This window comes from Aegilops tauschii, chromosome 5 (assembly GCF_002575655.3).
Source record: "Aegilops tauschii subsp. strangulata cultivar AL8/78 chromosome 5, Aet v6.0, whole genome shotgun sequence".
In the NCBI taxonomy this organism is placed as follows: Eukaryota; Viridiplantae; Streptophyta; class Magnoliopsida; order Poales; family Poaceae; genus Aegilops; species Aegilops tauschii.
The window spans coordinates 354,353,625-354,368,850 of NC_053039.3; positions in this window are offsets into that span (position 1 = coordinate 354,353,625).

The following is a 15,226-nucleotide window of genomic DNA, read 5'->3' on the forward strand; positions in this document are numbered from 1 at the left end:
AGTGCCCTGGAAGTTGGCGATGAAGCAGTCGCGCATCTCTTCCCAGGAGGAGATCGAGCCCTGAGGTAGGTTCAGGAGCCACGAACGGGCGCCGTCTTTGAGCGCCATAGGGAACCAGTTCGCCATGACTTTCTCGTCGCTGTTGGCCGCCTCGATGCTCATCTCGTAGAGCTGCAAGAACTCCGCGGGGTCGAGGGTGCCGTCGTAGTGAGGAGGCAGATCTGGCTTAAACTTGCCCGGCCAGGCGACGCTACGCAGCTCGGGGGCGAAGGCGCGGCAACCAGCCGTGGTCGCCGGGGCCCGCCTCGAAGGTGGGGCCTAGTCTATGCCCACGCGCCGCTACGGCAAGCGGCACGGGAGCCTGCCGTGGCAGATGATCTTGGCGCGGTGGTGCGAGGAGTGGCGGGGCGTTCTCTAACGGTCGAGGAACTTCTTGGCAGCTTCCTTCTTCACGCGTGGGCGCCGGACGCGGTGGATCACGTCGAGGCGGCGCACGCCTTGGTGCCAAGGCGCCATCTTGGGGCAGAGGCGGTGGAGGTGCTCCATGAGCTGCGTCGCCTGAAGCTGGCGGAGGGCCAGGCGGAGAGAGGGATGGCGTAGGGGAGCCCCCTGCGGCACGGACAAGCTCGGCGATGCGGTCGAGCTAGTCCTCGTAGACGTCATCGACCGGGCGGTAGCGCATGAGCTCGTGCGCCATGAGGAGCGCGGCCCGTGCGTCCATGGGAGCGTGACGAGCGTGAGACGATGACCCGGCTGGGGTCAGCGACGGACTGGCGGTGCGGCCGTCCTGCCGCACCGAGGGGTGCAACGAGGATGCCTGCTTTTCAATCCCCGCCGGGCCAGTGGCGGCGTTAGCGGCAGGAGACGGAGAGCGATGAGGTGGCCCACCGACGGGAGCCGTTCGAGCAACGCGGGTGGCCAGGGCAGCCCGACGCTCAGCGCGAGCACGAAGAGCGTCCACCATGGAGACGACGGAGCAACTGGGCGCGAATGATGGAAAGGAAGCTCCGGCGCACCCCTACCTGGCGCGCCAAATGTCGGATCACGGGTTCCGGCAAAATCCTCAAGGTTCGAACACTGGGGTGCGCGCGGAGATTTTCTCTCTACCGATCTACACCCAAGCTCGCTAAGATCTCGCGGACGAACTCAACGAACTTGCAACACAAAGACACAAGGTTTATACTGGTTCGGGCCACCGTTGTGGTGTAATACCCTACTCTAGTGTGGTGGTGGTGGATTGCCTCTTGGGCTGATGATGAACAGTACAAGGGGAAGAACAGCCTCCTGAGGTTGGGGTGTTCTTGTGTTCGGTGTGTGGCTAAGGATTGGCTCTCGATCAGATGAGATCAAGCTGCCCCCTATTGTGGTGGCTAGTTCTACTTATATAGGCCCTGGTCCTCTCCCCAAATATTGAGCGGGAAGGGAGCCAACAACGGCCAATTTGAAAGGGGACAACTAGTAAAGCTTATCCTGACAAAAGCGGGCTCCATGGTGACCTCCGTCCTGCCGTCCGGCTGGTCTTGGTCTTGTTGCACTGATATGGAAACCTTTCCCTGACGCCTCGGTACTCCGCGCCTGCGCTGGCCACATTAGCACCCAAGAGGAAATAAGGACGCTGCGCGCGCTGGCGCTCGCCTGATCTTGATCGTCATGGCTCACGTCACGAGAGCCTCGCGAGGTTTTCCCTGCCTTGAAATCTCCGCTCCTCGCAAGGCAGCCTGGTGAGGCCACTCCTGAGGAGGTCTCGCGTCGTCCGCCTCGCGAGGCTTGGCCCCTCGCGAGGGTCTTGATAACCTTGTTGACGAAGATGGGCCGTACAGGCCTGCAGCACAGCCACGCCATGGGCCGCACGCAGGCAAGTCCGGGGACCCCCATTCCCAGAACGCCGACACAAGGCATACTGCAAACAACCAAATATAGCAATTAAAACTGGACATATTATCACTACACTACAAAAGGGGCTCGACAAAATAAATCATGGGTTTCCCCCCTGTGAAGAGGCACGGCAAAACAAATCATGGGTTTACTCACTTGCCACAGATGGCTCGTTCCCATGGGAAGAGCACGGACTCTGGGTGCACTCCATGTTGTCGCAGATGGGCTCCTTCTCCTTGAAGTGCACAGCTGTAGGGTGCCCTCCCTGATGTCATAGATGGGCTCTTTCACCTTGGAAGAGCCGGAGAGGGTGCCCTCCTCGTGGTCGTCGTTGATGAGGTCTGACTTGGCAGTTATGGACCCAAGCCAGCGTCGCAGAACATGTCTTTCAGAAATGACAAAAGGGGCTCGATGGCAATGTAGGATGGCAAATTCTTGATAGTGAGCCAGAGGAGATCAACGACAGGGCCATAGATGAGATCGACGGCGGTTGAACCCGAGGGGTTGGGGGTGGGCCACTAAACCTGTGACATAGCCCGCTTTAGGCCATCGTTGTCGACGACCTTGATGTCGTGGCCGGCGTCCACGACATACCAGCATACTCACTATAAAAAAAGATACATCCATGACATTTTGGGCAGAATGAATTTTTTTCTGTCATGCTTATGACACTTCTATGACGATAATTGTGATAAAACCCGGTATCATCATAGATGCGGTGGGCTCCTACTTCTTTGACAAAAAATCGTGACAGAAAATGGGCTTTTCGTCCTGGGCGGGCCGGAGACGCAGCTGCATGACATTCTTTGGGCCGTCCATGACGGAAAAAACCGTGGTAGAAGCGAGGGAGAGGAAAATATCGAGGAGTTCCCGATTACGGTGGGTGGTCGGGGCCGAGCGATGCGCGTTTCTCTCGTACACGTACGCGCGTGGGTGCGAGGCGTTGGGATCTAACTGAACCCGAGCGAGGCGTTCGCCTACTAAACCCGAGCGATTGCACTGCAGGCTAACCCGAGCGATCGATCGATCCCTGGCTGTTAACTGAACCCGATCAAGCGATTCCTTTGCTACTGCTGCTAACTGAAGCCGATTGAACCTGCTGCCTCTTGATGAACAGTGAGCGTTGTTGGCGTTGTTGGGAGGGGGGTTGGATGAACAGGACCCCGATCGATCGAGCCGGTTGGGGGTGGATGAACAGGCAATCATGGAGGGCTGGATGAACAGGACCCCGTGGAGGGCTGGTTGAACAGTAGCCGGTGGAGGGCTGGATGAACAGTAGCCCGTGGAGATGTGGTTGAACAGGAACCCGTGGAGAGGGCTGCACTACAAAAAAAGACACATCCGTGACATTTTGGGCCGAACGAAATTTTGTTTTGTCATGCTTATGACACTTCTGAGGAGGAGGAGGAGGTTAGCCTTGATGGCCAGGTGGTACTTCAGAAGGACACCTTTTGGTGTTTGGGGTCAATGCTGTAGGAGGATGGGGGTATTGATGGAGATGTGAACCATCAAATCAAAGCTGGATGGATGAAGTGGCGCCAAGCTTCTGGCATTCTCTGTGACAAGAGAGTGCCACAAAAGCTAAAAGGCAAGTTCTACAGGACCGCAGTTCGACCCGCAATGTTGTATGGCGCTGAGTGTTGGCCGACTAAAAGGTGACATGTTCAACAGTTAGGTGTGGCAGAGATGCGTATGTTGAGATGGATGTGTTGCTACACGAGGAAGGGTCGAGTCCGGAATGATGATATACGAGATAGAGTTGGGGTAGCACCAATTGAAGAGAAGCTTGTCCAACATCGTCTGAGATGGTTTGGGCATATTCAGCGCAGGCCTCCAGAAGCTCCAATGCATAGCGGACGGCTAAAGCATGCGGAGAAGGTCAAGAGAGAGCGGGGTAGACCGAATTTGACATGGTAGGAGTCTGTTAAGAGAGACCTGAAGGATTGAAGTACCACCAAAGAGTTAGCTATGGACAGGGGTGCGTGGAAGCTTGCTATCCATGTGCCAGAGCCATGAGTTGGTTGCGAGATCTTATGGGTTTCACCTCTAGCCTACCCCAACTTGTTTGGTACTAAAGGCTTTGTTGTTGTTGTTGTTGTTGTTGTATGCTTATGACACTTCTATGATGATAATTGTGACAAAACCGTGTATCATCATAGATGTGGTGGGCTCCTACTTCTATGACAAAAAATCATGACAGAAAATGGGCTTTTCGTCCTGGGCGGGCCGGAGACGCAGCTGCGTGACATTCTTTGGGCCGTCCATGACGGAAAAAACCGTGGTAGAAGCGAGGGCGAGGAAAATATTGGGGAGTTCTCGGTTACAGTGGGTGGTCAGGGGCCGAGCGATGCGCGTTTATCTCGTACACGTATGCGCGTGGGTGCAAGGCGTTGGGCTCTAACTGAACCCGAGCGAGGCGTTCGCCTACTGAACCCGGGCGATTGCACTGAGGCTACGCGTTACTGAACCCGAGCGATCGATCGATGTGGCTGTTAACTGAACCCGATCGAGCGATTCCTTCGCTATTGCTGCTAACTGAAGCCGATCGAACCCTGCTGCCTCCTTCCCTTGATGAACAGTGAGCGTCGTTGGGGGGGTTGGATGAACAGTTCCTGGTGGGGGGTTGGATGAACAGGACCCCGTGGTAGTAGAGGTCGTTGCCGCCGGATGAACAGGACCCCGATCGATCGAGCAGGTTGGGGGTGGATTACCAGGACCCCGTGGAGGGTTGGATGAACAAGACGACCCTGTGGAGGGCTGGTTGAACAGTAGACGGTGGAGGGCTGGAACAGTAGCCCGTGGAGGGGTGGTTGAACAGGACCCCGTGTAGAGGGCTGGTTGAACAGTAGCCGATGGAGGAGCGGTGGAGGCTAGATGAACATGAGCCCGTGGATGAACAGTCGCAGGTGGAGGCAGGAGGGGAGACGTCGTGGATGAACAGTCGCAGGTGGAGGCTGGAGGAGGTCGATGGTGGATGAACAGTAGCCCATGGAGGCAGTCGGCGGTGGAGATGAACAATATCCCGTGGAGTCCCGTTTTGCGGTACGCCACACCCCTCCCGATGAATAGGACCCCCGTTTCGACCGTAGTGCTCCAACACAAGTCTGTTTCCTCCGTTTTGCGATACGCCACACCCCTCCCGACCAACAGGACCCCGTTTCGACTGTAGGAGGTCGAAGAGAAGTTCGTTTCCTCCGTTTTGCGGTATGCCAGACCCCTCCCGATGAACAGGATCCCGTTTCGATCATGGCCTGTCGAACACAAGGTCGTTTCCTCCGTTCTGTGGTATGCCAGGCCTCGTTTCGATTGGCTATTCCATCCAAGCCGGTTGGCTCCCAATGAACACAATGACGTAGTTTCTGCATTCCAACCCAGCCATGTACACGAGCCCTGGCCGTACGTATGCGCGAGTAGGCGTTCGAGACCCCGCCCGTATGTACGTACGCGGCCGTATTTACTTTCTTGCACCCTGGCTATACGTACGTGTACATGCTACGTGCGCTCCTGTACTACGACACGTGCGCGCCTGTACTACGACACGTGCGCTCCTATACTACGACACGTGCCCTTCCTTACACGGCCACGGTTCATCGCTGTAGCCTATAGACAGACCGATCGACCAGTATGTATGTACACGTTCATGACCAAAATGACAACGGTATGTACGCTTCGACTAGGTGGGTCCCGACTGTCAGGCACTTCCTTGCATGCGAAAATGTAGCTGGTGGGTCCGAGCAGTCAGCGGGAGAAAACATTATTTTTAGGGTAAAAAGGATGCAGTTGCATGCATGCGTCCATGGGCGTGGTGCGTCCCCACTGTGAGCCCCTCGCGTACAGTCATCTTTCGATGACTCTCGTTTGTTGACCACACCGTGCCGAGCACACCAAGGCCGGTGGATGACGGTGAAGCCCCAGACTAGAACAACCCGGAGATGGGGAAGACGCGGCAGTGGAGTCACAGATTGAGAGGAGTGGGAAACTTGACTGGTTCATGTGTGCGGCAGCACTGCCGCCCACGGGAGACAGGAGCAAGAACAGAGGTTGAAGAAGGAGCATGGCTCTTGGATTAACATCCAATGGTCCATCTGCTAGAATCATTTGGTTATTAAGTTGACAAAGCCCTGCGTACAAGTCCGCTTAGTAGGCCCACAAGTCAGCCACCAAATCTGCCGGGTCCCAGCTGTCATCGGGAGGAATAGTTTTTTTTTGCATAACAAGGAGGCACTTCCTTACGTGCGAAGATACAGTCGGTGGGTCCCAGCTGTCAGGGGGAGGAAACATTTTTTCAGCTTAATAACGAGGAACTTTCCTTGCGTGCGACCATGGACCTCGTGGGTCCCAGCCGCCAGGCTCTCCACGTACAGTCCTCTTCCGATGACTCTCGTTTGTTGACCACGCCGCGCCGAGCGCACCGAGGCGGTGGACGACGGCGAGGCCCCAGACTGGAACAACCCAGAGATGGGGAAGACGCGGCAGTGGGGTCGCAGACCGCGAGGAGTGGGAAACTTGACTGGTTCGGGTGCGGGGTGGGCCTACACTAGGCAGAGAATAACAGGAGGTGCGGAGTGGAGGGATGGCCTGGCCGTCGGCGGGGTAGCGTTTCGCTGCGAGGCGCGCAAAACAGCGCCGCTGGACACTGGAGGCTGGAGCAGGTGGTCCCGGCAGTGCTGGGGGAAGAAGACGAGAGATTGAAGAAGAATGACGGCCGTTGGATGTAAATCCAAAGCCTTGCTTAGGCTTCGACCTTTGTATTTTTATTTTTTGCGAAAGTGCTTAGGCTTCGACCTACTGGCCCACATGTTAGCCAGTCCATTTGGTTTTTTAGTCCATTTGGTGGCCGGGGTGAAACAATGATGTAGCATCTATGCAACCCGTTTATATATTATAGTAGAATTTAAAGCCCATTTGCATTTTTCTCGAAATCCGCACACTTGCTGGGCTGGGTGAAAATATCATGTTGGGCTGGAGGGAGAAATGTTATAAAAACATAAACACATGATTGCATGTCTATTACCGCATTGGTTAGTAAAATCTTTGCAAGCTTATGTACGCAATCACTAGGAGTTAACTTGCCAAGTTATATATAAACAATTATTATTATTATTTTATAAGAACTTTCAATTTGCGAAATAAAATATCATTTTAATTTTGATGAGTTAATAGGACGTGGGGTGTTAATATTTTTTAGGCTAGACGTGGGACAGTTGAGTTGGTTCTAGGGAAAAGTACTGGGAGAAAACTCAGTTTACATCAAAAAAGAAAGTGGGAGAAAATTCAGATATAGGATTAATAAAAACGAAAAATAAAGGAAGTGGGAAGGTCTATAAAATGGTTGGACGAACGACAGGTTTAACGGAACCTTATGTTGTTTCTATTATATATATGTAAGAAAATAAGATATACATACATATATATATACTATTATAGAAGGGAAAACATAGGTTCAGTTTTGCATTCTTATAGAAAAATAGAACTGAGTTGTGCGTCGTTTTGAAAAAACAAACATAACTTGGGCTGCTGATGTTATAGACAAGCTAGGTTGGGAGGCCCAGAGGCCGCTTGATACCTGCTGGATCCAAAAAATGTTGAAACATGTCGTGGGCTGCCCATGTTAAACAACAAAACCTAGGCCATGGACATGGTGGGCCCGGGACTGTCAGCCTCTCTACGAACAGTTGTCTCCCGATTCCTCTTGTTTTGCTGACCATGTTGGGAACGACAGACGGCGGCGCCGTGGCGAGAGCACCAAGGCGGAGGACGACGTCGAGACCTCAGACCGAACGAGCCGGAGCAGGGGAAGACGCGGGCGGAGGGGAGTACGAGGGTTGACTTGTTCGGGTGTAGGGTGGGCCGGTGGAGCTGCCGCCGTTGGACAATGTGTGGGAGTAGAGGGATGGCCCGGCCAACGCCATAGGCACTGATGGCGAGACGCTGTATAGGAAGAGGACGAAAGATTGAACAAAATAAAGAAATACAAATGGATAGGTGGTTGGTCCCATATGTCTGTGTACGAGACCTGTTGGGTCCACCTGAGAAGGGGAATATGTTGGAAGGAAGGAGATTCAAAGCACGGCAGCCGAGTAAACTAGTTGCATACATAAGCAAATAGCCACTAAAAAAAGTAAATAGGTTAATGGGTTCTTAGAAGAAACACTACAAAAAAAAGACACATCCGTGACATTTTGGGCCGAACAAATTTTTTTTCTGTCATACATATGACACTTCTATGACGATAATTGTGACAAAACCCGGTATCATCATAGATGTGGTGGGCTCCTACTTCTATGACAAAAAATCATGATAGAAAATGGGCTTTTCGTCCTGGGCGGGCCGGAGACGCAGCTGCATGACATTCTTTGGGCCGTCCATGACGGAAAAAACCGTGGTAGAACAAGGGGGAGGAAAATTTTAGGGAGTTCCCGGTTACGGTGGGAGGTCAGGGGCCGAGCGATGCGTGTTTCTCTCATACACGTACGCGCGTGTGTGCGAGGCGTTGGCTCTAACTGAACCCGAGCGAGGCGTTGGGCTCTAACTGAACCCGAGCGATTGCACTGCAGGCTACGCGTTACTGAACCCAAGTGATCGATCGATGGCTGTTAACTGAACCCGATCGAGCGATTCCTTCGCTACTGCTGCTAACTGAAGCCGATCGATGCTGCCTCTGGGATGAACAGTGACGTTGGGGGGGTGGATGAACAGTGAGCGGTGGCGTTGCCTCTGGATGAACAGGACCCCGTGGTGTGGTGGAGGGCTGGATGAACAGTAGACGGTGGAGGGGTGCCCGTGGAGGGGTGGTTGAACAGGACCCCGTGGTGTGGAGGGCTGGATGAACAGTAGACGGTGGAGGGGTGCCCGTGGAGGGGTGGTTGAACAGTAGCCGGTGGAGTAGCGCGCGGTGGAGGCTGGATGAACAGGAGCTCGTGGAGGCTGGAGGAGGTCAACGGTAGCCCGTGGAGGCTGGAGAAGGTGGACGGTAGCCCGTGGAGGCTGGAGGAGGTCGACGGTGGAGATGAACAGTATCCCGTGGAGTCCCGTTTTGTGGTACGTCACACCCCTCCCGATGAACAGGACCCCCGTTTCGACCGTACGAGGTCTGTTTCATCCGTTTTGCGGTACACCACACCCCTCCCGATCAACAGGACCCCTGTTTCGACCGTAGGAGGTCCGTTTCGTCCGTTTTGCGGTACGCCACACCCTTCCCGATCAACAGGCCCCCGTTTCGACCGTAGGAGGTCCGTTTCCTCCGTTTTGCGGTACGCCACACCCCTCCCGATCAACAGGACCCCGTTCCGAACGTAGGAGGTCCGTTTCCTCCGTTGTGCGGTACGCCAGGCCTCGTTTCCATCGCCTGTTCCATCCAAGCCCTCCCGATGAACACGACCACGCATTCCGTTCCGACCCAGCCGGTTGGCTCCCACGCGTTCCGTTGCCTCCCGATGAACACGACGCATTCCGTTGCCTCCCCATGAACACAACGCATTCCGTTGCCTCCCCATGAACACGACGACGACGTTGTTTCTCCGTTCTGACCCAGCCATGTACACGAGCCCTGGCCGTACGTATGCGCAAGTAGGCGTTCGAGACCCCGCCCGTATGTACACATACGTGGCCGTATTTTCTTTCTTGCACCCTGGCCGCTGTACGTACGTGTACATGCTACGTGCGCGCCTCTACTACGACACGTACGCGCCTCTACTACGACACGTGCGCGCCTCTACATCCACCAGTATATATGTACGTATACGTTCGCGACCAGAATGACAACGCAACATACGCTTCGACCAGGTGGGTCTGACTGTCAGGCACTTCCTTGCCTGCGAAGATGTAGCTGGTGGGTCCCAGCAGTCAGGGGGGCGAATCATTTTTTTTTGCCCGGACGCACTTCCTTGCGTGCGAAGATGTAGCGGTGGGTCCCAGCAGTCAGGGGCAAATGTTTTTTCGCGAAATACGGTGGCCCATCCGGTGGGTCCCCGCTGTCAGGTGGAGGAATAATTATTTTGCACGTAATAAGGAGGCACTTCCTTGCTGCGGCCGTGGACCCAGCTGTCAGCCTCTCCACGTACAGTCCATGTCCGATGGAAGCCGTTCCTTGACCACGTTGACCACGCCACGCCGAGAGCACCAGGGCGGTGGATGACGGCGAGGCCTAGGAAGGGGACGACGCAGAGCCGGGGAAGACGCGGCAGTGGATGCCCACGCATAGAGGAGTACGAGGGTTCACTGGTTCGCTGCGGTGTGAGGCTGCCGTCGCCACGGAATAACAGGGGGTGTGGGTTTAGTAGAGGGATGGCCTGGCCAGCGATGGGAGTAGTAGGGGGCGGTGAGGCCTCCGCCGCATCGCAGCCGGCCACGGGAGGCAGGAGCACGAGGCACGACCGGCGTTGGTTTGGGCGGCTGGAGCAAGAAGACCAGAGGTTGAAGAAGCACTACGGCCGTTGGATGGACATCGTACGGTCACTGGAGCTAGAATCGTGCATATTGACTAAGTTGACAAAGCCCTCCGTCCCTGTCAACTTAGTAGGCCCACAAGTCAGCCTGCCACTATACTGGGTCCCAGCTAACAGGGGGAGTATTCATTTTTTGTGCGTAATAAGGAGGCACTTCCTTGCGTGCGAAGATATAGCTGGTGGGTCCGAGCTGTCAGCGGCGGTAACGTTTTTTCACGACATACAGAGGCCCTTTCGGTGGGTCCCTGATGTCAGGTGGAGGAATCATTATTTTGCGCGTAATAAGGAGGCATTTCCTTGCTTGCGGCCGTGGACCCAGCTGTCGGCCTCTCCACGTACAGTCCACTTCAGATGCATGTCGGTCGTTGACCATGTTGACCAGGCCGCGCCGAGAGCACCAGGGCGGTGGACGACAGCGAGGCCTAGGAAGGGAACGACACGGAGGCAGGGAAGACTCGGCAGTTGTTTCCCACGCGGAGGGGAGTATGACTGTACGAGGGTTTACTGGTTCGTTTGTCGTCGCCGGAGAATAACAGCAGGTGTGGGTGAGTAGAGGGATGGCTAGGCCAGCGATGGGAGTACGGTGGGGCAGTGAGGCCTGCGCGGCAGCAGAGCCGGCCGCGGGGAGGAGGGAGCAGGCAGTCCCGCCGGCGCTTGTTTGAGCGGCTGGAGCAGGAAGAGCAGAGATTGAAGAAGCACGACGGCCGTTGGATGGCCATCCAACAGTCAGTGCTTGTGCGTCAACCTTTTTTTTAGGAAAGCCTCAAATCTGTGGAAAACAGCATACAGCCCATCTGCCATTATTTCTAATAATTTACAGCCCATTTGCTAATTATTAAGGTTTTTTTGGAGCCCATATTCTTTTTGTTAGCATTACAGCCCATATTGTGGCCACGGTTAAAAAATTATACGAAATTTTGCATATTTCGGTGCGGTCCGAACTGTTTTTAATCCCGTAATTTCGACTCACATTCAAACTGATTTTAAAAATAAATGTATATCAATATAAAATCCAACAAATTCTCCACGCATAAAAATTAATGTAATTTAAAATCTCGAAATGAAAAAAAAAGATATTTGAAACTAATTGCCGGTTTGATGTGTTTTAAAAATGTACAACCCATTTCTCATTACTGATGGGCCATTTTCTCGGTCAGCCGAATGAAAGCTCTCCTCGTCTTGAAGATTTGCAGCCCAACAGGCCTGACAAAGCGACTTACTTGGCAAATCTGGGCTGTGGCCGTGGACCCAGTTGTCAGCCTCTCCATGTACAATACTCTTCCGATGGAAGTCGTTCCTTGACCACGTTGACCATGCCGCGCAGAGAGCACCACGGCGGTGGACGACGGCGAGGCCTAGGAAGGGGATGACGCGGAGCCGGGGAAGACGCGGCAGTGGAAGCCCGCACGGAGAGGAGTACGAGGGTTCACTGGTTCGGCTGCGGTGTGAGGCTGCCGTCGCCGCAGGGCCTGCCAGCGGTGGGAATAGTAGGGGGCGGTGAGGCCTCCGCGGCAGCACAGCCAACCACGGGAGGCAGGAGCATGCCGCACGACCGGCGCTGCTTTGGGCGGCTGGAGCAAGAAAACCAGAGGTTGAAGAAGCACTACGGCCGTTGGATGGACATCGTACGGTCACTGGAGCTAGAATCATTCATATTGACTAAGTTGACAAAGCCTTTCGTCCCCGTCAACTTAGTAGGCCCACAAGTCAGCCTCCCACCAAGGTGGGTCCCAGCTAGCCGGGGGAGTATTCATTTTTTTGTGCGTAATAAGGAGGCACTTCCGGTGGGTCCGAGCTGACAGCGGGGGGGGGGGGGGACGTTTTTTTTGCGAAATACGGTGGCCCGTCAGGTGGGTCCCAACAGTCAGGGGGCAAACGTTTTTTTGCAAAATACGGTGGCCCGTCTAGTGGGTCCCTGCTGTCAGTTGGAGGAATCATTATTTTCCGCGTAATAAGGAGGCACTTACTTGCTGCGGCCGTGGACCCAGCTGAGACTCTCCACGTACAGTATACTTCTGATGGAAGTCGTTCCTTGACCACTTTGACCTCGCCGCGTTCCGTTGCATGCATGCGTCCATGGGTGTGGTGCGTCCCCACTGTCAGCCTCTCACGTACAGTCATCTTCCGATGACTCTCGGTTGTTGACCACGTTGACCACACCGTGACGAGCGCACCATGACTGGAACGACCCGGAGATGGGGAAGACAGGGCAGTGGAGTCGCAGATGGAGAGGAGTGGGAAACTTCACTGGTTCGGGTGCGCGGCAGCACAGTCGTGGTGCCGCCCATGGGAGACAGGAGCAAGAACAGAGGTTGAAGAAGGAGCACGGCTGTTGGATTAACATCCAACGGTCCAGCTGCTAGAATCATTTGTTGATTAAGTTGACAAAGCCGTGCGTACACGTCCACTTAGTAGGCCCACAAGTCAGTCACCTAATCTGACGGGTCCCAGCTGTCAACGGGATGAATATTTTTTTCGCAAAACAAGGAGGCACTTCCTTCCGTGCGAAGATACAGTCGGTGGGTCCCAGCTGTCAGGTGGAGGAAACATTTTTTTCAGCTTAATAAGGAGGAACTTTCCTTGCGTGCGACCATGGACCTCGTGGGTCCCAGCCATCAGGCTCTCCACGTACAGTCCTCTTCCGATGACTCTTGTTTGTTGACCACGCCGCACCGAACGCAGCGAGGCGGTGGATGACGGCGAGGCCCCGGACGGGAACGACTCGGAGATGGGAAAATGCGGCAGTGGAGTCGCAGATTGAGAGGAGGAGAAGGGTTATAACTGGTTCTGTTGCCGTGTGGGGCTGTAGTCTGTGGAGAATAATAGGAGGTGTCGAGGGGTGGAGGGATAGCCTGGCCGGCGGTGGGGTAGCGCTTCACAGCGATGCGTGCTAAGCAGAGCCGCTAGCCGCCGGAGGTTGGACCAGGCGGTCCCGGCGACGCTGGAGGAAGAAGAGGAGAGATTGAAGGTGCATGCCGGCCGTTGGATATAAATCCAATGGCTCTGGATGACACAATCATTTGTTGACCAAGTTGACAACGCCCTGCGTAGGCTTCGACCTATTGGCCCACATGTCAGCCTGCAAAAATGTGGCATATATTTAACCCATGTTTTCTAGAATGTACAGTCCATTTGCTGGGCTGGGTGAACAAATAATTTCGCGTCAATCAGGCCCATTTATATTTTCTAAGAAATCCCAGCCCATTTGCACTTCCTTGAAATACACGTATTAGGTGGGCTCGTTATATATATAATGTTATGTTAGAAGGAGCAACTAATATCAAAGAATAAACCGGAGAGGCACATTTTATATATATATAATTAAGAAATTAGCGAGTTATTGCTCAAAATAAAAATGAGCGCGTTATTATTAAATTGGTCCTTAAAATCTTCGCAAGCTTTTGTACGCAATCACCAGGATTTTCCTTGCCTGTGAGTCAAAAACAACGAGGATTTTCCTTGCCAACTTCCGTTAAACATTTACTTTTATAAGTTAATAACATGTGGGATGTTTTTATAATGTATATATAAGTCTCTATAAAATATACGATAATAGTAATAATATAAATATATATAATGTGGTTAGAAGGGAAAACATAAATTGGACACAACATTACTTTTATAAGAGACCTGCGTTTTATACCCCACAATAGGCATACTAACAAGTTCACACACAAATACAAGAGAAAAGGTAAACATTCATATCAAACTCAGGTTCACAGGACACGTTCATATTCATAGCCAACATTCACTATCAACAACTCAAAAGATTCATATATACACAGTCTCAGCATATCTATGCATCCAAATGATTGATAGATCACACGACAATATTCATACATAATTCACAAAAAGATTCAGATATACACATGTTCAGTATGTTTATGCATCCAAATGATTGAGATCACAGCCAATATGATCCATGGACGAACTTTAATTACCTAGGGTACAGACTAGTAAATGGTGTTCAATCGGAGGTACTTCTTGCTAAAATTAGTTCTTGTACGAGTAAACTTTCGAGTACATAAGAGGCAGCACCGACAATCTGAGCTTTGCTTGTAGGTTTATCCTCAAATAGTGGCCTCGTGCCGAGGGAGGTTTGAGCAACTTGGCCACTACTTTCATCCAACTAGTTTACTGGCTCATCTTGGTCCTGTATCTCGCCAAAATTCTACATTGCAGACGAGAAAGGAGGCGGTTGAGAAAATGAACCACCCAAATTTTTTGTGCAGTTCAATTGAAATGGAGCATCCTTGGCGTGCAGACTGATTAAGTGCCAGATGAATATACGCGTCAACTAACTTGTCTGGAATCTTTAGACTCCATGCCATATAGTTCGCTACCATATGTGTCGATAACCAAAAGGCACAAGTTGGGACCAAAGACTGGACTGCGTTTTTCTGGGCTATGCACCAAGCAATATTTTTGGCGTTCACTCTCCTAATACTTGGAGTTTGACAATTGTTTGACGCCGGTTGATACTCGAATGAATATAGGCACTTCTTGGTCAACATCGATGCTTGTCTGAGTGAACTTTGGTGTACATAGCAGCAGCATAAGTACCTGTCCATCTGATCATTTTGTGCAGTTCTACTGAAATCACCCGATGTAATGATTTGCCTGCGAGTTCAGGCTCCAAATTACTCCTTTATGAAATCGGCAAATAGTAGCACAATACCAAATTACCAATACATATGACAAGCACAATAATCAGGATAAAGACCAGTACCAACCTGTGTGAGGTAGCATATCAATTACTATTTCCTTTGACTGGAAGCCGAGATAAGCCAAGCGACTGACAGCAAAGGAAGAAAGCAAGCGGAGATTAGCGACTGACAGGAAAGGACGGAAGCTGTCGAGGCAATGAAGCACCCAAAGTTTTTGTGCAGTTCCACCAAAATCGA